Source organism: Sturnus vulgaris, chromosome 2, assembly GCF_052056855.1.
Source record: "Sturnus vulgaris isolate bStuVul1 chromosome 2, bStuVul1.hap1, whole genome shotgun sequence".
Classification (NCBI taxonomy): domain Eukaryota; kingdom Metazoa; phylum Chordata; class Aves; order Passeriformes; family Sturnidae; genus Sturnus; species Sturnus vulgaris.
The window spans coordinates 16,792,997-16,815,467 of NC_142244.1; the positions used below are offsets into that span (position 1 = coordinate 16,792,997).

The window sequence follows — 22,471 nt, forward strand, 5'->3', positions numbered from 1 at the left end:
CATCACAGCCACAGGATTTCAATGCCTCTCCAAGAAAGAAAGGAGCAAGAAAGGAGCATCAAGCATCCCTGCCAGCCAGGCATGTCCCCCAGCAGTGCTGCAGCTCAGCTTCTGAGTACACTGTGTCTTTGCAAAATCCTCACACCAACCTCAGATGATTTTGGCAAGATCTGACCTTTCCCTGGAGACATGCCGAGCTCGGACCTCAGGTTTTCCACACACGACTGGTCATTTCAGGTGCCTGATTTGCAATTCTTTGAAGATGCCTCATTTCAGAAAGTGCCAAACATTTAGCCTCTGGGAAGGAGGTGTACCTTTAGGTCCCTTTCAGAAGAATAGGTGTGCAAAATTTTAGCTGGGAACATTGACTCAAGGCTTATTGCAAGGGACAGGTGGGTGTAATAAAAGGATGCCTGAGCACACAGAAACTCTGCCACAGCATTGACAGACCAAAAGAATAAATAAAAACTCATGACAGAATGATGAAGAGCCTCTTGCACAAATATTCTCCCCATCTCATGGGTTATGTCTGCATCACATCCAAAAGCACTGCAGCAGTTGCACCAAGTTGTCTTAGATATCAATAATCACTGCCAGTAGTCATTTAATCTGAAGGAGAAACTTGAGCTCTTATGAGTATTATCCTGAGTCTCTAATCACTAGACAGCAACTAAAAAAGGCTTGATATAGATATCTTGGTATTGATATTTTCTATAAGCACCAGGGGCTAACAATGCAGAACCCCAAATGGATTACATAGTTTGAGGGGATATTTCTACCCCTGCAGCTTGACAACAGTTGTCCTTCACTGAGAAGCTCTAAAGTACTATTTGTCAATAACTGAAAAATACTAATCTTAAATTTCCTTTAAAAATTAATTTGTGCCTTTGACTACAGTTATTAAACAGAAAACATTTCCAAGGAGATCCCTTCTCCCTTTCACAAATACACAGCACACATCTGGGTTTTGTTGTCGCTATTGTTTGTTCAACTTACAGGCACTCCTGAGAAAGTGTCAAGAGAAGAGCAACAATGATGATAAACACTAGGGAATGGCTTCTCTGTCAGAAATAATGGAGTCTGGAGGAAAAAAAAAAGGTGACTTGAAAGGGATCTGGTAATGGTTTTTTCACAAATATATATACCATGGCAAGGATGGTCAAGAATTTGACTGTTTACCACGTTTTCTAGTTTAAAAACCAAGGCCCATCAACTAAAACTGGTCAGATCCAGATTTATAACAAGTGAGGCAGTTTTTGCAGCTGCACATAGCAGACCTGTGGACACCTTTGCCAAAGGATACTGTGGGTATGGAAAAAGTTTACATGGGTCAAAATATGAGTGGGACAAGCACATGAGAGAGGGCTACTAAACAGGTAAGCCACAAACAGGCTCCCAAAACAAGCTACAATTGCACAGTTACCTGCCTACAGCTTTTTGAGGCACGATGCTGAGCAAGGTGCAGGATTTACTCTGAACTGGCACAGCTGTCCTTGTGCTCCTTCACAACTCATGGCACTGCAGACTGTACTCTTCAACAAGGTGGGTCACATCTGGTCTGCAGACTATGCCTTGCTTGTACTGTAACAGAAGCTAAAAAAGGTACCATTTTGGCTTTTTCTCTAAGAGCATGACTATTTCTGCTCTGAACAACCAAACTGGTTCCCTCAAAACATCCTTAGAACTGAACAAGGGGAGCTTGTGGGGAAGGGAAGGATAAATCCTACTTGGCTGTGACATATTAGCATCTGTGGCAGACCACAGGACCTGGCAGAAAGCCCCCAGTAATGAAGACAATTCAGACACAAGTGCTAAAGGGCAGTTATGCTAAAGCATCTAATCCTGAGCTTCAGAGATGCTCCGGGCAAGCTCAACCCAAGAGCAGGTGCAAGTGCTCCACAGGCTGTGGCCACTGCTGCCCTCCTGCAGGTCTGAGGGGCAGGGGACTTGCAGGAGCCCAGGATGACCACCTGGGCTCCACTGTGCTCCAATGCATGGGATGGTGCTGTCTGAGGGGAGGCAAGTGCCAGCAGATTTGTTCCTGCTGCCCAGGAGCTGCAGGCTGTGGCATCACCCCCTCCTCAGTGCTCTGCCTCCCCTGCCCCAAAGCAGGAGCAAAGAGCCCTGCACAGCCCTGTGCTTCCAGTGAATTACCCAGGGACAGTTAGCATCCCCCGAGCTCATATTCCCCCTTAAATTAGCTTATCTTTTCAGTCTCACTTATGCACGAGCTTTCCCAGGGGATGGCCCCTTCCTCTCTCCCTTCTGTCCCCCACAGAGGATGTAGACACCTCCTGCCCAACCCAGTCCATTACTTAGTCCCTGCTTTTTCTCTGGACTTCACAGCAGGGCTGACACACACAAAACAGCAATTCATTTCAAGACGGCTCTTCCAAACTCACCATTGTCCAGCTACTGAGAACACTTCCCCAAGCAACTATCATTTTTTTTTTTTTGCCATGGGCTGAAGACTAATAAAATCTCTGAGGGAGACTCTGCCTCACCAGGCAACACCAAAACAGAGACAATCTTGTAGCAACACACACCTCCTATTCTGTGAAGTCTTCTGTTAAGGCACACAACCAAAAATTAGGTTTGAGCTTAATTTTTGCATAAATGAGTCACAGCAGGAACAATCTCCGTACACTGCAACCTGCTGCCAGATGGAAAAAAAACAATGCTATCAGAAGAAAACATGTGGTAAGCCCCCATCATTCCCTCAATACAGTAAAGCCTCATTCTGGGGAAATAGAGTGCTTTCTTGGTGTATTTTTTCTCATGCCAAGAGAGCTCAGTGTACTGAAAGCCTAGCTGGAGCCACCTGCAGAGCAACTCTGTCCCTAACCTCCACCCTTTTGCTTTAATGTTTAAATGGTGCAACCAAAAGGATGCCTGATCCCCTATCCTGCTCCTCTTCCACTCCTGCTACCATCCCACCACTCCCACCACATGGACCATCATTCCTAAACCAACTCATCAAGCTGTTCATTCCTCATTCAAATTCTTCCCACTGCTGAGCCAACTAAGGATGGCTAAGTGGCGAGGTCAGCCAGGAGCAATTTATACAATAATTGGTATGGAAATATCAGAATCAGAGGGGAAATATCAAAGCATGGGCAAACGAGACAGGAGCTGCCAATGAAGCTCTTTGTTCTTCCAACACCACTGCCTTCCCTCGTCTCTGCTCCATCTCACAGCCGCCTGCTTCCACAGCAGATGTTTACTGTCTTTTAAGAAAAATGGTTTCAATAAATATGAAAGAGATGACATTTCTTTTAATCACCACAGATTGTTGTGGCCTGTGACTAGCTTCCCAAGTTCTGACTGTAAAAGAGGTCTTGTACCTCTGCTATAATTATGCATCCAGCCAGACGTCCAACCCCCTCGCCAAGATCAGAACCATTTTCTATCCTTTGGTTCTTCTCAGATCTGGCCCTTATATTGACAGAAGACTTCCTTATTTTCCCCAGGATGGCATTGGTATTCTGCAGATGCAATATGAAATGTGATCTGCCCTTGTGATTGCCTCCCTCCCCCTTTTTTTAAGCAAACTACATCCTATATGGATGTCACATTCCTCTAACTGCTCCTTCCCTGTTCTACAATTAGGCATGTTAAAATATGCTAGTTTTAACACCACCTCAGAATAGCATATTCTTGAGCCACAGATCAAGGTTGTTGTATTACTGCAACCTTTAAACTTCTAAAAGTGCTGAAAGGATGAGATAATAATTGATTATCTACATTGGACACTGCAAAGACAAGAAACAATAGGCTTGGATTTGAAAAGCAGAGATGCAGACTGATCATAGGAGCTAGCTAAATGCTCCATTGCCCAGAAGCTAGGAAAGTGAGGCACTAGAGAGACTGCTCTGTGAGACTGAGGCATCTCACACTACAGCTTCCTCTAATAGACACTCACTCTCTGTGAGGATACCATAAGGCAGAGATGAACCTGCCCCAGGGGATGCATGACACACGATCGCCCTGCTCTTACAGTTCTATCATTCCCAATCATCCCACCAGAAAGGATATTTAAAGTTACTTTGCTGCACAGAAGCCTGAAACTACTCTTTAATCTAGTATAGCTTTACTTTGAAAAGTCAAAGTACTCAGCATCCAGAAGCCAGCCAGACACGCCTGTGGTCAGAACAAAGAGCAATATCCACAAAAACCAAAGGAAGGAGGATGGCTGGGCAGTCCTTCTGCACACACATCCCTGAGCTCTGCAGCTCATGGTGCTCAGCCTCCTTACTTCACAAGGGCTTTGAAGCACCTGGTGGCACAAGATGTACCTGGATGGAAAAGGTAACAACACATGCTGGTGCACAAGGGACAGACTGAGCTGGCTGCCCTGCTGGTTCAGATTCATAATGGTAAATGACTGCTGGGGACCCAAATGTCTTTGTGCAACACACCTACTGCTTATTGCAGTTTTATTATTTTCCTGCAAAGATGCTGAGAAAAAAGAAACACCTATAACCTGCAATCCTTGTTTTCACCAAAGTTTTAACTCACCCCACAGAATGCTGGCTCTTTTCTGTACCTAAGGTACAGCTCGCCCTGTGAATCATTTAATCAACTATTTCTCTTCCTCCAAGGTCAGCACACGACCTTTGCAGCCCTTTTCCATCTCCCTAGATCAGCATGTTCTTCACACACAGTACCATCCTCACCCTTATCATTATGGGAAGAACACACGAGCAGAAGCTCCCTGGCAGATTCTGCTTATATTGGGAGTATGCAAGCAGGAAGTGTTGGATTGCCCACGCAGTACTTCTAACTTGTGCCTTATCCTTAGGAGCTTCTTCTTCCTCACAGCCCACTGAATACATGCCCCAGTGACTTGTATCACTGCTGCTGGCTCCAGGGCTGGTTAAGCACTACAATACAAAGCAGCATTTACAGCGGCCTGCTGGAATGCCCAAGGCAATGCCCACTTTTATATTTCCCAATGAAAAGCAGTAATGGCTTCATTAGTACATCCCCAGCCCCAGCTTTGAAGCTGTCACCACACGTACTCCCTGTAAGATTTAGTGCAGACCTGCACAAAAAGTGAAGTCTCCTAAGATTCTTATGTGTGCTTTTTCTTCTGTTCTTGTAGCTCTTAAAATACATATAAGGACACACCATTTACTCTGGTGTCTCTAGTACTGCTCCCAGACCTCTAAAAGATTCAGCATTGCCATTTTAGTACCAAAGCTATGAAGCACCAACACTATGAAGCATTTTGGACTGCTGAACTCTTGGCTGGTATGTGCTCCCAACCTATCAAGAGAAGGGGGTGAAATGAAATTGCTTTGAGCATCAAAGCTAGGCAGGAAATTTCTGACATAGTTCATTATGCCCTCCAGCCCCTGTATTTCTTTTTATTATCCTTCTTTAGTCTTCAAGTGCTACATGTTCAACGTCCAGGGTCACTCGAAGAATTGTCAAACATTATTCCCTGTGCTATCACTCACTCTCAGACAATAAGAAACTTCATTTTGTTTCACAGTCAATAACGTTTTAATGTCACTTCTTTTTTTGCTTTCCTGCATGCTCTGAGATCCCTTCCAATATTAAAAAACAGAATGTCCCAATTATTGCTGCAATTCACCTCATAATATCCAGATGCTTAAATACTCTCCCATGAGAAAAGAGTGTGGAGTCCCAAATCTCACCTTCACATTATCCTTGCTAAAAGGAAACAGCATTTTCTACCCAGGCATTCATTAAAGGAATTCCCTCTCTTTCATGAGACCTCTTAAAATACCTCTGATGCATGGAGAGCCTGGTTTCTTACCTTCCCTCAAATTTATTTCTCCTAAAGAAAAACAAAGCTCCTTGTTATCTTTATTTAAAACACGGGGAGGAAGGACAGACACAGAAGTGCCTCACTCCATCTCCAAAGAGAAACACCAGTGTTTGGCCCATCTTTCCATACTCCTTGAAGAAGTTGCTTATTTGGTTTCCTGCCCTTCCCCTTGCTCCAAGTGACTCCAGATTTTCCCTTACTTTGGCAAGGACGACACTTAGGAGTTCAGCACCCGTATTGTTCTCTATAACCTTTACCTGCATCTTTGTTCTTCCTCACAGGGACAGAGCATCTCCTTTTCAACCTCTAAATTGGAAGCCTTAGGCAGCCATTTATTAATTGCTTAACCCCGAATTGATTACCTTCTAGAGAGAGAAACTTAACAACAACCTGTTCAATATTGACAGGCTGGAAGAGCTGATGACAAACTGCCCTGCTGCACATTCCATCCTTCCTCCCAGAGCACACCATTCCTCCAGCAACTCCAGCTGCATCCTTAAGCACGGGCTCTGCACCTGCTCCCCACCTCCTTTGGAGCAGACAGTTCTGAAGAAATAACACTAAAAAACAATTCTAACATGTAATGTCTAGAAAAGAATGCAGCTGGAGCAATCTCTCCCTCTTCCTTCTGGCTTGCTAAAGAAACATTTGTGCCCCTCAGCCATGACCATTAGCATGAGAGAACATTCAATCTGCAAGGCAAAGCTGCCATCTTGTACTTCTTCAGCAGAAAGAGCTTTCAGGTAAACAGCAAATTGACTTATCCCCAAAGTCAAGTGTACTGGCTAAAAGCATGCATTTCTCCAAGATAGTTTTCCCACCCCACCATAAAGGATCACAGGAATATGAAGTATAGCCATATAGCAGCAGTTAATTTCCATTTCCTCCCTACAAATTCATCTGGATTCTTCCCTGTTCACTAAGCAGCATCAAGATGCTGTTTCTCAAAACTTCTGTGATTCAGTCAGACAGCATCCCTGAAAGACAGACAAAGACCCAGGAAGATTCTTCAGCTACCTGCTCCCTTTTGCTGTTAATTAAGGTGTTAGAACTCCTTGTCTTCATATGCTATAATTTATTAGTTTGACATGCTACACAGACTATCAGCAGTTGTCACCAAACTACCGAGGCTCTCATTTCAAATGAGAGGACAAGAGCTTTCTGCCATTTGGAAAGGAAAACAGAACAAAACAAAAAGGATACAGAAGCATTTATGTTACTATTTTTTTCAGGCTGGGAGTGAGAAAGATACAATTATTCCTACTCAGCACAGTACTACTATCAGTGAGGAACAAGGACAATCATGCAATTCTCCTCCGTGAGGAGGAACAAACCCATGCACCAGGGGGAACTGACCAGCTGGAAAACACAGGAAAACACTTTTTATACTAAACAAACAAATAAATGAAACTGACACACAACCATAAGGAGTAACTGCACACTGGCACAGGCTGCTTCAAGAGATTGTGGAATCTCTACCATGGAGGTATTCAAAGTCATCGGGACATGATCCTGAGCAACCTGCAAGGGTGACCTCCAAAGGTCCCTCCTAACCTCAACTATTCAGTGGAAGAATCTCCAAAACCACTCAGTTACCTTAGCCCAGCACCAAGCACCTACACCACAGAGCAACCTCACTGCACCAGCTACAGAGAAAAGGTGGTAAAAACACCCTCATCCCAGGAGATTCAGTTTTAAAATGTGGTTTCACAATGCAGTTAAGCTGCTCTAGGTACCAGCTGCCACGGCAAAAAAGCAGTCTTGCTTTCCCACTCACTTTATTCCTGGCACAATACACACACTCCTCTCCCCATGCTTGACCTCTACATGAGCTGAAAAAAGAATGACCCAAGGAAAGAGTTTTCACTAAGAGAGCAGGAACACCTTTTTCTTTGGGGGACAGGGGCAAAGAAACCCTTTTAATGAGCAGCTGGAATACAGCACCAGCTCAGCCCCACTGTGAGACAGCACCTTCAGCCAGGCAGCAGATGGGTCAGGAGAGGGCAGGAAAGGAGAGCAGGGCAGAGTGTGAGAAGTGCCAAGGTCTCTCTCTCTCTCTCTGCTGGGAAAACCTGATGGCAGGTCTCTAACAGGCTTTATGCAAAGGCAGCAAGTGAAGAAGTGCTGCAGGTGCTCGCTGCAGGTTAGTCCCCATCACACAGAGTAAAATAAAAGGGTTCCAAGCCACCACTTTGAGCAAACAACCCTAGGAGCAAGAGACTTAATGAAGCCTAGCTTACCGTGCCTTCAGGAGGGAGGCTGTCTCTGAGACTAATGACTGCAAGCTCCAGCTGGAGCTTCTCCTACAGCTGGCACAGTCATTTGGAGGCACTGCTGAGGAAGAAAAGGGTCTCCTTCATCCCCTATCACTGCCCTCATTCAGCTCCCCACTCTTCACAAGGCTTGCAGGAACTCGTTTATTTCCAAACGCTCTGCTCCTGTCAAATTTGCGTAAAATTGGCCACAGGGCTTCCAGGTTCTCTGGAAAAGGGTGGCAGAGGCAGCATGATCAGATAAGCCCTCTCTCTCTGAGAACCCAGCCTGAGGAAACACAATGAGAGGCACAGGCTGGGAATCAAAAGCCACAGAGGGAAGAAGCACTAAAAAGAAAAGGTAGAACAAGGCTAAGAAGGGCTTTAAAAGGGAAGACACGCATCTCGCATTTGGCACAGCAGAAGAGGAGGAACTAATTTGGGAGTTCAGGGGAATCAGCAGACAACAAAAAAACCTGAACGAATTTCAGAGGCAGAGATGGAAAGGAAACGCTGCAGCTTACACTCCTTAAGCAGAAAGACCCAGGTGCACATCCATGTAGGTAAGCACCAGAGACTAAGGTTAAAATTTTGAATTGAACAGAAATAGAAGCCTGTAACATCAGCAGAGAGAGGCCACTCCGGTTTTTAGCAGTGGACAAAATTACAAGAGGCAGGGACTGTAGGAAGATCCGGACAGTGTCATAGAATAGACCCTGGTAGCCACACAAAAACAAACCCTGAAGTTGGTATATAGGGTAAACTCATTAAGTCACCAGAAAAGCTCTGTCAGAGGCAGGAAAAGACAAAGACAACAGAACTTCGAGGAAATCTCTCCAGGAAGAGAACAAAACTTGTTAGTGCAAGGTCAATTACAAAGTCAGGAAAGATAATATTTGATCACAACCGAGATGCAGAGAAGCGGGGGGTAGGAAGAAAGCCCTTGTGAAGTAAATCACAGAAACAGAGAGCTGGGAGGCAAAAGCTCCAGACAGAGCATCCCATGGGGTTTGCAGAGGATACAGCAGCTGTGGGAGGAGGAGGGGATAAAGCAGCTTTGCACTGAAGGAGAGAGGTTATGAGTAGGAAAACAAATTACAGAGGCAAGGGAGAATGAGCTGGGACCCTTAAGACAAGCAAAAAGGTTAGAAATTCTACCTTTGTGAAAAGCATGGAGAAGGAAAGCAGGACAGAGAAAACCGACAGGAAAAGACAGACCATCATTTGTACACCAGTTCTCTTCATGAAGTTCCTACAGTCTGAGAAGCAAAGCTGAAGGTGGAGAAGGGGGGGAATACCACCAGCAGCATTCAGTACAGCAAAAATTAAAAGAGTTTATGAGGGACAAGGCAGAGAGGGAAGAGGCCAAGCTCTGAGATGGGGAGATCAGCGTGGTCAGAGGACTCAGGCCAGCCTCATACCACTGCACAACAGCAGGAGCAGAAGCAGCAGTTGGGAGAGAGGGCGGAAAAAATGTCCCGGGAATGGGGGGAGATGTCACTGCATTGGTGGTATAAACAGCTATGGGACAGAAATAGTGACAAAAGAGGAGTGGGAGAAAATCCAGATCCAGGGTGCACAAAAAAAGCAGCAGCAGGAGCGGCAGGGGAGGAGAAACACAGAAAGATCCTGAAGGGGAGGAGCAGAAAATCAAGACATGCAAAAGGCTGGCTGGCAAGCCAGGTACCTCATTATGGCAAGAGTGATCCAGGCACAGGGAGGAATGACTCTGGATTAACCAACAGCATCTGCTGAACAAGAGGGGCCCCAGCCTTCAGCACCACGACAGAGCTACACTCGAGGGATGCAGCACAGAAAGGGACGTGACCTTAATGACTGCAAGTCTCATTTGATGTATGGAGTCTGGGAAAAGCTGCAAGTTGGATTTTTTCAGGATTACAGAATCAGCTCAGCAACACCACACCTCGGGCACCAGTCCAAGCACCCTTCTGCCTCCAGAGCAATGTGTCTCAGCATCCACAAGAGGAGATGGGGCAGCACAGCCCTAGAGATGCTCCCAAGGTGATACACCCTGACTGCAGCAAGAGCAGACTTGCCACTTTGCAGGGCTGCAGGTTTATCTGAAGGTCTGGAAGAAAGCAGAGTCCCAGCTTCAAGACACAGACGATGTGTTTGAGGGTAACTAAACAGCATTTGTCACTAAACAAAAAAACCTTTCCTAATCAACTGAGGAAAGGAAGGGTGGGGGATGAGGCAAATCTTTCCTCCACTCTGAGCATCCTCCTGCCTACACTCCCCGATGAGCAGACGTATGCAGAAGTTTTCATCCTCAGCTACTTACTTAGCAAAGCCTAGTCCCCTCTGATCAGGGAGTTAAAGAAAGGCTTACACAGCTACCAGGGAGGGAGGGTTTTATTTATCTGATTTCAACATGCCCAAGTTATCAGACTCTAGAGGAATTCAATTAATGAGAATAAAACTCTTGTTTGATGCAAGTCTGGAAGGGTGCAGCGGATTGGTTTTTTTTCTGTAAATAGCTGCACCCCAGAGATTTTACACTGATTATAAACCTTAACAGCGAGCTACTGATGCAAGTTTAACAGATTCAGCAGCTGCACCGAAACACCACACACGCTCCAGATCTGTCAGGGACTGACACAGCTGGAGGACACCAGCACAAACACACGGAGAAGGGAGGGGAAGCTGGGACTGTAATCCCAAAGGATCTGCTGAGGCCATCCCCCTCCTCACCTCAGAGCAGCAGCAGCAGTCTGCTGGTGAGGGTTGGCACAGGTTGCAGTCAGCTTTTTGAGCACCTGCCTGCAACAGCTGTGAAATGTCACCTCCCAAGATGAAGGCAAAATTAAACCCGTCCTGCACAAGGCTTGGGGAACCACAGGCACTTGGCTGCTCCTGCTCCATGTCCCAAAGCACACAGCAGCCAGCCCCATGCCCAAGCCAGGCTGTCCCTGGCTGCGAAGGTGTCCCCATGCCCACAGGGCTGGCTGCCACCACAGCATCCCCTGGGTCCCCCAGAGAGGTGGCAGCATGACCTGTGGGGACAGCAGGCACTAAGGGACCACAGCACACACTGCCTTGGATTCCCATCCAGCAGTGGCCAGGCCATTCCTGGTAAAGGCACCAAGGTGTCACCACCTGGGACAGAGCTCCCACCCTTGCTGGCAGTGACTGTCCCCAGTGGCTCATGCCCTGTCACCCATGGCCACCCAGTGAAGGGGCACAAATGGGGCACAACCTGTCTGCCAGAAATCCCAGGGGCTGGCTCCAACATTTTAAATGTGGCAGTGGTCATGCCCGGGCTCGGGTTGGACTCTGGCTCTGTGAAAGAGGGGAAAAGAAAGAATTCTGAGGGCAATATAGGCTTTGGAGAATTTTACTCAGATAATCCTCTCCTAAGGTTGGCCAGCTGGCTTTAGAGGGAACAGACGGAAGCAACATTACAAATCACTGAACCGATGGGAACCAAACACAGGACACAAAACTCTTCTCACACAAACGTTCCTTTTTAAATCCTGCCATGAAGATAAGCACAGCTCCCAACACTGCTCCCAGGCGGTGCTAGTCCTAGGAGATTTACCCAATGTTTATTCAATGCACATTTCTCCAAAACCCACATGGTACATCCAGCCAGGAAACCGAACAAACATCCATAATTTCCTTTGACACCTCCTAGCTACACTGTTCTGACAAAAGCAACCAGAGCCATCCAGTACCACTGCATGCCAAAAAAACAAAACAAAACATAAAAAAAAAAAAAAAAAAAAAAAAAAAAAAGAAAACCAAAGAATCCATGTTATCCCTGTTTCCTTACTAAACCCCTTCAACACAGCAAGAGGGAGGAATCACAGGCTGAAGCAGCCAGATTCCATCAGCTGGTTAGGACAGCACCAATAATACCTCCTGGCTGTATACTTGGGAAAGACATGTAGGTGTTTCTATAGTCTACTCACACAGAAACCTCAGGAACTCTCCCCTCTCTTCCCTAAGGGAGATTCAAGACATTTGAGGTTTAACAGCTGCAACAAACAGCATCCTCTTACTAGAGAAAATATTCAGGAACAAGATAACAACAGACACGGTTACTGAAACAGGATGAAAACATGGAAAAAGCCTCTGGGGTCTAAGTGCTGCCCTAATGACTGCAGACTGCTACTCAGAAAAATCTGAATTCAAGTATACAGCTCTCATCACCACTTGCAGATCAAATAGGAATGGCAAGATGCAAATCTTGCTGCCTGTGAAAGAGGTAATCTAAGACACCATTTGTGAGCAACCCGCTAGCAGTGCCACAGCCCCTGCAAACACAAAGAAATAAAAAACTGCAAATGCCCTTGATCTTGCATTCATTCCCCAGTAGATTACTGTGCTGAACCTAAACATCACCATTTTAATGTCTGGAGCAGTTGAGGGCACAGTTATTATTACACATTAAATAGCAAGGGTATATATTCTCTATTCAAATTTGATTGCAGACATGGCAGATGGGTTAAAAAGATGAGTTAGAAAAAAAATAATGCCAACTATTCTCTTTAAAATAGTTTTAAGACCAATATCTTATTTATTTCACAGCCAAGAGGTAAAGCAATTCTACAAAGCCAACTCAAAATTAGCAGATATATTTTCCCTTTACTCTAGAAAAGAATGCAGATGCTAAGCCTATTATATAGACAGTGAAGTGTCACCAGAGCAAAGGAGGCAAAAATAGCTAAATTATCTGTAAGATGACTAAGCAAATGGATTTTCAAAAATATGCTTTCAAATACGACACCCTTTTCTTAGAGCTGCATACATCCGTTTAGCTTTGTTAATTTCTCAATTCTTTCTTTTGATAATTTTATTTTTAGCCTCCCACTAGCATACTTCCCCAGAAGCCTCACTTCACCCTACCCACACTCAAGATTCGCATCCACATATGGAGGATGATTTAGAAAACGATGCTGATCACCCCAGTAACTATGGAGAATCTCTACTGCAGCACCTTTAAGATCACGTACATGCATTTCTTTTACATCTGTCCATCCACTGGAAACCTGTACTCCTGCTGTCTCCCACCCTCATTTCTACACCCTCTTCATCATCCCCACCCATCTCAGGGGTCTTCATGACTCCACTGGGACCTTCCAGGACTGATGAACTCTCCCTTCTCACATGACCCTTGCTCCCATCACTTTTGCAGGTAACAAACAGCCCACATCTTTCCCAGGCCACCACCAGTGCCAGGAGGAGGAAGAGGAGGCTGTAAGATGCCACCTGAGGAACGGCAGTGGTTAGAAGAATGGGAGCAGCAGAGCCAGGAGCCACATTCCCCAGCACATCTCTTGACCACACGTGCTGCCAGCAGCCAGGTTTAGAGGCTGCTGGCATCAGCTATGGTCACGCTCCTCTGCACATCTCCCTCTTCCACCAACACCCAGATATCTCTGCAAGGAAAATTACCCTTTCCTCAGATTACATCTCTTTAGGGACGTAGTTGGCACCCACACAACTGCAGCCTCTGGTAATCTACATTTCTGAGGTAACAGCAGTAGTCGGTGCTTGGCCAAGCCTCCCACTGAGTCGTTTTTCTGCCATGCCAAAGCCCTGCATGCAGCTCCCCTCTGACACCTCCCCACGGAGGGATGGGCACCCTCAAGAGGGTGATGAAACATTGGAATGGGCTGCCCAGGGAGGAGGATGGAGCCACCATCACTGAAGGTGTCCAAGTGCCACTGGACGGGGCACTCAGTGCCATGGTCTGGTTGTCACAGTGCTGTTCAGTCACAGGTTGGACCTGATGACCTCAGAGGGCTTTTCCAGCCTAATTGACTCTGTGATTCCGAGGCAGCTCCTGCTGCCTGCCCTGTCTGCTCCCAGGAACCCTGCCCTCAATGCTCAGGAGCCAAGCACAAAGCTCTGGGATCTCCTTCCCAGCAAGAGGACTTCCAAGGCTCAAACCCATTACACTGAGATCATTAGGATGCTTTTAGTAATGTATCCCAGTGGATCTGCTGGAGCAGCTATTAGGCATTTGACACACAGCAAATCGTTCCTCACATTCACCTCCCTCCTCCCTACATCTTCCCCTAAAACAAGCCAGCCTAAAAACCCAAGGGGATCCAGATGAGAGCCAGAAAAAGGGTGACAACAGCTTAACAGGGGCGGGCTTGTGAGAAGAGGCGACAGACCTCTTCGAGATCAGCCCCTCACCTCCCCTACATTACCCCATGCTGCTCAGGGCAGTCTCAGATAGCTTTCCCCACTGTTCCAGGAGGAGACAAACTTCCTTCCCACCACATATTTGCAGCCACATTCTTCCCTGCAAAGACTGAAAAAAAAAAAAAATTAGCCCAAACACCAGAGCCAGGCACAAATCAGAATAACCACTGAGTAAGTGCTGCCCTTTCTTCATTTGGCAGCCACAGGGTACCATCTGCAGAGGGACCCTGCAGGCACAACTGGACAACTCAAGAGGAGTGGATGAGGTGTAAGAGCAGCAGAATATAGGGAATAAAAACAAAAACCAGATGTCTCATGCAAGACCAATACATATAAAAGAACCAAGACAAAGTCCCTCTATGCTCTAATGATGATGTCAGTATCTGAGAGATCACCTCCTCACACGTAAGCAAGGGGAAAGAGGAGGCACAAAAAGCCATGTGACATGAGAAAAGCATATTTTGATATCTAAATATGAAGATGAGCAGGTAGATTTACAGGTTCCTTGCAGCCCTTTGGACTCTGCACAACTTTTGCCCCTCTGCAGTACATTTATCAGAGGCTGTACTCTGAGTCCTACATGCAGGAAAGGCACCTGAAGCTGATCTTGCTCAACTCATTTACAGCAGAAAGAAGTGCTTGCTTGACTTCAAGCACTTGGCAGCTACACAGTCTGGATCAGATTTCACTGCCAACCAGCTCACTGCATGGGACTGATTAGACGTAACAGCTCCTAAGGTGCCAGCGACCCATAGATAAACTGTGCTGCTGTAACACTGATGGCTGGGATGAATCACAGCAGCTCCACGTTACAGCCACGTGGGCCGTGCCCCACCAGCCTAATGGGGCAGCAAGGACAGCTCTCATTCACCTAGGATAAGCAAGAGAGCTCGTGCAGGTAAGTAACACCACGGAGCTCAAAGTGAAAATCAATTTTCTTCTTTTTCTAACACCGAACGAAATCAATCAGGCCGTAACAATCTCTTCCACGCCACGTTTTCTTCCATGCATAAGAAAAAAAAAGCAGCCTGTTTGTTTGCTTACAGACAGCAAGCAACACCGCATATTTCCCCCCAGAAAAGATCTCATGACACCTTTTAAGCCACTCTCTCTACTTCAAGCAGCCAAGAACAGAGACAGAGCGACTTGCCTACAATTATATCACAAGTCAGAAGAAAGCCCTGGAATTTGCACGCTGTGACTCCTGCTGTAGGTGCCAGATAACACTGCTGTAGGCATAAAGGTCAAACCCTTCAGGCAGGAGCTCTCAAGATATTGTCTGCAGGCCACAAGCAGCCAGCAGAAAGCTGGGAGATGGCAAGATGCCAGCCCAGCTTCTCTTGGTATCCATGTCCTTCGCTGGAAAGCACCTTAGCACCTGGCAGGGTGGTTAAGCACTCATCCCACACAAGACAGAGCAAACATCCCTCCTCTGTAATGTGATTAGACAGCAGAGCAGGAAAAGGGGATATGGGAACCTCCAGGAGAGGAAAGCAAAGCTTGACAGTGTACTCAGGAGGGCCAAGGACTGTAGGAGAGGGGAAGGAGCAGAAAGCACTGAGTCAGGGAGATGAGATGATACGGTGAGAGGGGGCAGAGCACTTTAAAAGCACACCGGAGATAAACGCATTCAGATAATTGCTCAGAACTGAAAAAATATTAGTAAGTACTATAATTACCTCGAACGAATTTACAAAGCTGTAAGAAGAAATAAGACTAGAAGAGAGGCTGGCACACAGATGCTTGTTGGGAAGCTCCTATTTCAAGCTATCAAGAGGGAACCAACAAGGCCTGACACCCAGGTTGGTAATTTCAGCCTGGCAGCCAGCCAGAGCTCTTTGGCTGGATCCTAGGTACTGGGTAACTCGAGTTAATAAGTGCCAGATTCCAGCAGTATGATTTTCCAGAGTACTGAGCTTCTGGATGACTTCTGGCAACAAACAACTGCCTTCTCATACTCATACTCAAGGTCCATCCTCCCTTTCAGAGAGATTTGGAGGAACCTGGGCAGATTCCTGTGTTCATGGTGCTGATGCTGAATGGAGACAAAATGATTAATCTAGTATGAAAAAAGCCCAATTTATCTAAGCAGCCAAATCTTAATAACCTTGCTGTCATGAGAGATCAGAGCCCATCTTTCCCAAAGAAACAGCCAAAATATCTGCTATTTTGGGGATTAGTATCTCATCTTCAAGCCTCCATTTCTCTAAAAGCTTCAGAAACCACCCATTTCACAGCAGCCTGGGTCAGTGCTGAGCTCCTCTCAAACAGACACAGAGTCTGCTGAAAAACAGATCTACCTCACTCCCTTCTCCCATCTCCTTTTGACAAGCTTATCAACTTCCACACAAAGCCCAAAAGCCATAAAAATGACAGCAGGCCTCAGGCAGACACATCAGGAATGCAATGTGGGAGGAACAACCAAAAAAAAACACCCCAAAAATCCCCCAGATGCACCATCATTGCCTGTTACTCCCCCTGGAATCACAATGACTCTAGAAGGGAACATATTTGCTGGGAAGCAAAACTATCAGCTTCTGTGAGTAGACGACAGCAATTCCAGACTCATGCCACCAGTTAAAAAACCCCCAAAAATTTAGCAGAGGTACAACAGCTATCATAAATCACCTTCAAAGACTTCAGAGCCTGATGAGCTGTTTTGCAAGGGGCAGAAAAACAATATGCAGAACAGGAAAGCAAACAACTGGCATTAGTGAAACGCCTGACAGTGCTAATGGCTGTGCAGCTGCCCCAGATGCTGCTCTGGATCCCAACTGAGACAACTTTGTCACCAGAAACTGCGCTGGCATCTCCTTATTCCTGCACTTCAGTGGCAACCTCATCCCCTCCTGACCAGCAAAGTCTGAAGTCTGCCAAAATCAGAAGAGACAGGAGAAGTGCTAGATGATTTTTCAAGTCCCAGGTGGAATCAATATCTAGTTTGGAAAGAAGTCAGCTAAGAGCAGTGGTAAGTACACTGCTCAGCAACAAGACAAATACAGACAGATCCTCACTATCTCAGTTTCTTTTATATTTGGGAGTCTTTGACACTTGAAAAGCGATGGGCATGCTGTAAGGCCTGTTTTTTGCCAAGATCCATCCTTCAGAGCCTGCTCTCCTCTATCATTCTTATCAGCTGGGTTCTTCACCTTCCTTCTCCCCCTAATGCTTTCCCTTGGCTCATCTTTTTTACAGCCTGGAGAAGAGAAGGCTCCAGGGAAACATCACTGCAGCCTTTCAGTACTCAAAGGGGGCTTATAAAAAAAGATGGAGAACAACTTTATAGACGGCCAGATAGTGATAGGACAAGGGGGAACAGTTTTAAATGAAAAAAAGGGGAGATTTAGATTAGATGTTAGGAGGAAATTCTTTACTCAGAGGGTGCTGAGGCACTGGAACAGACTGCCTAGAGAAGCAGTGGATGCTCCATCCCTGGAAGTGCTCAAGACCAGGTAGAATGGGCCCTGAACAACCTGGTGGAGTGGATGGCATCCCTGCCCATGGCAGGGAGGGGGTGTGGAACTAGATGATCTTTTAGGTCCCTTCCAACCCGAATCATTCCATCAGTCTGTGATCCTTTTCCCACTCCTTCACTTTACATTGCACCACCTTTTCCCTCCCTGTGGATCGTTACCCAGTAAGAGCTGGGAATGGACCTAGAAACACCAAGGAACTACCAGCAGAGGAGTAAAAATCAGGAAAGAGGAGCCATAGGAGGGTTCAGACAGTGGTTTAAGCCAGAAACTACAGATTAAACACTAAGCAGGACAGAGAAGGCAGCCTGTCAGGGGCTGGTGACACTGAAGAGACCGGCTGGATCAAACACTGGGCTCACTGGAGGGCTGAGTACCTGGTCACACATCCTTGGAGCCACAGTAATGAGGCCCTGGGCCATGGAGCATGCACACCCCAGCAAAGTGGGGAACCCAGCCAGATGAACTTGCCATGCCCTCCAGCCCCTTGCCTCCACAGCACCCCCTTTCCCTTGGCATCCCAGAAATATCTGCAGGATCACATTAGAAACAGATCTAGTTTCGTGTCAGGCACACACACAGAGTCCCTCCACGGATTTACTGGGTTTGCCAAGCTACCTTTGGGATCAATCAAGTCCCTCCAACTGGTCTTCATGCAGGCAGCCTGACCTGCACCCTGCCCTGCCTGCCACACCAGACAAGAACCAGTCTGGAACACCTCCTTTCAGGAGCATCCCTGCTTTTTGGCATTTGTTTAAGCACTGTGCAGCAATGGTACAAGTCCTGAGTGTCAAAGCCTTTCCCTTTCTCAGAAAGGCTTCCCATCACTTAGCTGAGATGCTCTGTTTTTGTGCTCGTGTCCAATTACTTACTGAAATGTGACTTTAGCAACAGTCAGAAAGGCAACACTTCCTCTTGTCTCGCTGCCACTTGCTAATTAAAACCTAACAAGAAAAACCTTAGTGACTTACATCATTTGAAACATGCTCCTGATGGAGACAGGGTGAGCAACAGGTTAGAGCTGGACATGACACAGATGCACAGAGACAGCCCAGACCCACCAAAGGCAGCTGCAGACTCGATTTCTTTGCCCTGCAATGTGATCAAACCCAGCTTTGTCAGGAAAGGCTCCATTTTAGCCTCACCATGGCTGATAAGAAACAGATGCTGAACGTCTCCTAATATTCTAATGCAGAGAACTATTCCTTAAGAAGATTTTATACAACTAGGAAAGAAATACCAATATGAAAACGGAGTCAAAACCCATTTAACAGGTTATCATTAAGAAGTATTTAGGAACTTCAAAGCCAGAGGCAAATCACAATACAGCAATTTTCCAGACACTGGCTGGAGGGCCTAAACGCCCTCGATACCAGTAGACAAGTCAAATCATGAGCTGAGGAACCCTAGCAACAATAAGAAAACCCCATTGTGCTCAAAAAATCTTCCCCTTTCTTTCAGGTGATTTTCCTGATGCTTTAAGCTCCTGGGCAGGAATCCTGCAGCAATCCTGCAGATTGCTAACTATCAGACAGCAAAGAGAACTCTTTCAGGCTACAGCATTCTGATTCACCCAAGGTCAAACAATGAAAACACCTCTGGCTTCAAACTAGACTGTATAACCTTTAAATCAATGACATAGCCCATGACCAGTTTCATCTGGGTAAGAAAGACAGACCAAAAGAAAAAAAACCCTTTTAAATTTATTTTTTTTCAAATAAAAAACAACTCAACAAGCCTTCCAACACTGATGTCTCCCAATGACCCTCTCTCTCCCACTCCCCTCCCTGTGGTTTGCCTTTCACTTTATATAATGGGTTTGGTAGAAGCGTTCTAAGTACACATTCGATTTGCAATAAAAACCGCTTTAATAAAGACATCTAACTTGACGGAAGGTCAACTAAAAGACAACAATTCGCATAAACCAAAACCTCCTGTGTAAATAAACAGGATCTGCAGGAGCCTCAGGATGTCAGACAGTCTGGCCAAGAAGAATTACACTTGGGGACACGCAGGAGCGGAGCCTGCCAGCCTGGCTCCAATGGCTTAGGGACACCCAGAGAGCCACCTCAACCACACACAGGAACGAGGCAATGGCCAGAGCCATCTGTGGAGCATGTTCCCCAAATAAAGCAGAGTCACAGCACGCTCGGGATCAGCCCAGGTCCGGCACGGCACAGCACAGCGATCCCCAGGCAGCAAACACGGGCACGAGGGCAGCGGAATTGGCTGGAAAAACGAAGCTGGAGGCGCAGGACTTGAGGCAGACGCAGATGGAGAAAGCACAGTCTTGGCCACTGCTGCTAACAATGCATGGAAAAGCAGATGAGGCGCCAGCAATGGTCCTGGACTGTGAGCTGTGGTAAACAAAAACAGCCCCAAACCCCCTGTGTGCGAACACCCACTAGGCTGTTTGCTCCAGATGTTCCCTGCAGCCAAAGCAGTCCTCAGGTCTATTGCACCTAAACTTGAAGTGTGTCAGCCTGTGTGCCTGGGCAGGCAGCAGAAGAGCAGGAGGGTGAAGGAGCAGAACTCTTGAGCAGCAGCCAACTGCACATTGCTGCTTCCCAGCCAGCACCCCTCCCCTCCGGGAGACAGGCCTGGAAGAGCATCCCTTCATTCTCCAAGAGTCACCTCAGCACGGGTATTTCACTCCAAAGAGCCATTTACAAGCGAGCTGCAGTTTGGAGACCTTACACATGCTCTGCTCCCCTCTAGGAATCACAAATAAATCACCAATTACTATGCATGAATAGAGAGAGGAAGAGGGTAATGAGTCTATGTACATATATACATATGCAATGTTTGAACACAAAGAGCCGTAAATTGCATTCACAGGTGGTATTCTGGAGACTGCAAGAGACTCAAAAGCAGAACTATTCATAAACCAGTCACTGACATGAATGAGTTCACCGTTCCCCAGAAGCCTATTGTGTTTCCTATATATTACACTATAAATATGAGGAGTATCAGACTTTGCATCCCTACAAAAAAAAAAAAAGGGAGGTAAATCTTGCAACTACACATAGGATTAGCACTGGCTGGCACAAGTATTAATGGTCTCATTGCTGCATGAGGATTATTTACAGCACTTGCTCTATTTTCCCATTTTGTACTTGTTGTGATGAAGTGCCACTTGTTTAAAGAACCCTGTAACAAACACTGCAGCGAGAAGGGGGAAAAAACAGCAGAAATCTACAAATGTTACACCCACATGCCAGATGTGGGTTTTCAGACCCTGGTTTCCCAGTTACTTGGATTTTGGTAGGTAGTTAATGCTTAATATATTATATTAAATCACCCACCATCTCTTTCCATAACTGCAATTCCTCCTTCAGTGATTTTAATGAGTTTGCAGAAGGGGAAGGAAAGAATGAGTTGCATTTCTTTTTCTGTATATTTGACCTATAGTATCTTATCCCCATATTCTAGCATAAGCATTACCTGTTTAGAAAGCAACAGTCCGTTTCTAGACAGTCACATTTACATTACAAAACATGCATTTTTACTCGACCAAGTCAAATGACGTCTCAGTTTTACAAGGGGCAACCTAAAGCACTTCTGTGTGACTTGTGGCTTTGAGGCACTGTCACACATGCCCAGCTTTATTAAAACTGGCAGCTGGGCAAACCCGGACCAACCGGCTAAAGAAGTCCAGGTGAAAAGAAAGAAAAGTAACTCCAGGCACACACGTGGTACCCATCCTACCCCCAAAAACAGCCTCATGTCCAGCACAGGGAGGCCAGCACGATGTTTTTACTAACATGTCCATGGGACTTGGGGACCACTGAAAACCAACTGATCCTCCAAAGCGACAGATGACACCTCGCAGCTCGTCCCCCGGGGAGGCTCAAGGCAGGTTAGAGCCAGTTTTAGGTCAAAAGCAGAAAGGTAATTCCTGCAAGCAGGGGGTGCGGGCGGCCTCGGCAGCGGGTAGGGCTCCAGATGAGCACCAGCATGGGGTGTGGAGGGCAGGGCTGGAGGGTCCCCGCAGAGGGATGCCCTGGGCCGGAGGAGGGATGCCCTGGGCCGGAGGAGGGATGCCCTCTGCCTCTCCTCCGCCGCAGCAGCTGGGCGTGCTCCGGAGGGAGCGCGCACCGACCCACAGAGCTGAGCGCTCCATATTAGGAATCCCTAATCCAGAATGGTGCTATTGTTCTTCAACAGCAGAGATGAAGCGTGCGAAGCCAAGGCAGCAAGCGCTGTGCCCTTCGCCTACACCCATCTTGCGAGCTACGACAGCCTCCCTGCACTCAAGGAGCAAAGGCACCCTGGATAAACTTAGCTCGGAGATGGCTTTTTTCCCAAGGAACCCAGCTAGTGGTTAGGGGAAGTTTGAACCATCTCCAAAACCATTTCAAAGAGTTTGCTCTGTCTCTTTGCTAAAGACAGGCAGAGCACATTAACCGCCCCCCCCCCCCAAATTACAGGCATAGAAGCATGACTGCAATTCTAGCAGAGATCTTGTTTCCAAATTGGCAGAGCAGGTATGTATGTAACAATCCTCAAGACAGTAAAATTGCCAGCCCAGCCGCTTCTTCCCTCAACAGCATTAACGCCAGCAGAAAATCATACCAGTGAAAAGGCAAATCAAAACAAGCTCTGAGGTTGCTCTGTACACACACAGGCAGAACGGAGCGTGAGGGTGCCGTGCTGTATTTTCCACAAATGTTCCTATCAACTCATCAGTACTTAAGCCTCGCACATTGCTTCTGCAGCAAAAAGCGTAGAGGCGTTTCAACTGTCTTCTGCTTTCCGCAAATTTGCAGGAA

At 46.6% G+C, this 22,471-nt stretch overlaps 1 protein-coding gene across 1 annotated transcript in view; it reads right to left on the bottom strand.

The window, feature by feature from the left end:
• The window catches only part of IGSF3 (immunoglobulin superfamily member 3), a 93,196-nt gene that overhangs the window by 69,855 nt on the left and 870 nt on the right, over window positions 1-22,471 (bottom strand). The window lies entirely within an intron of this gene.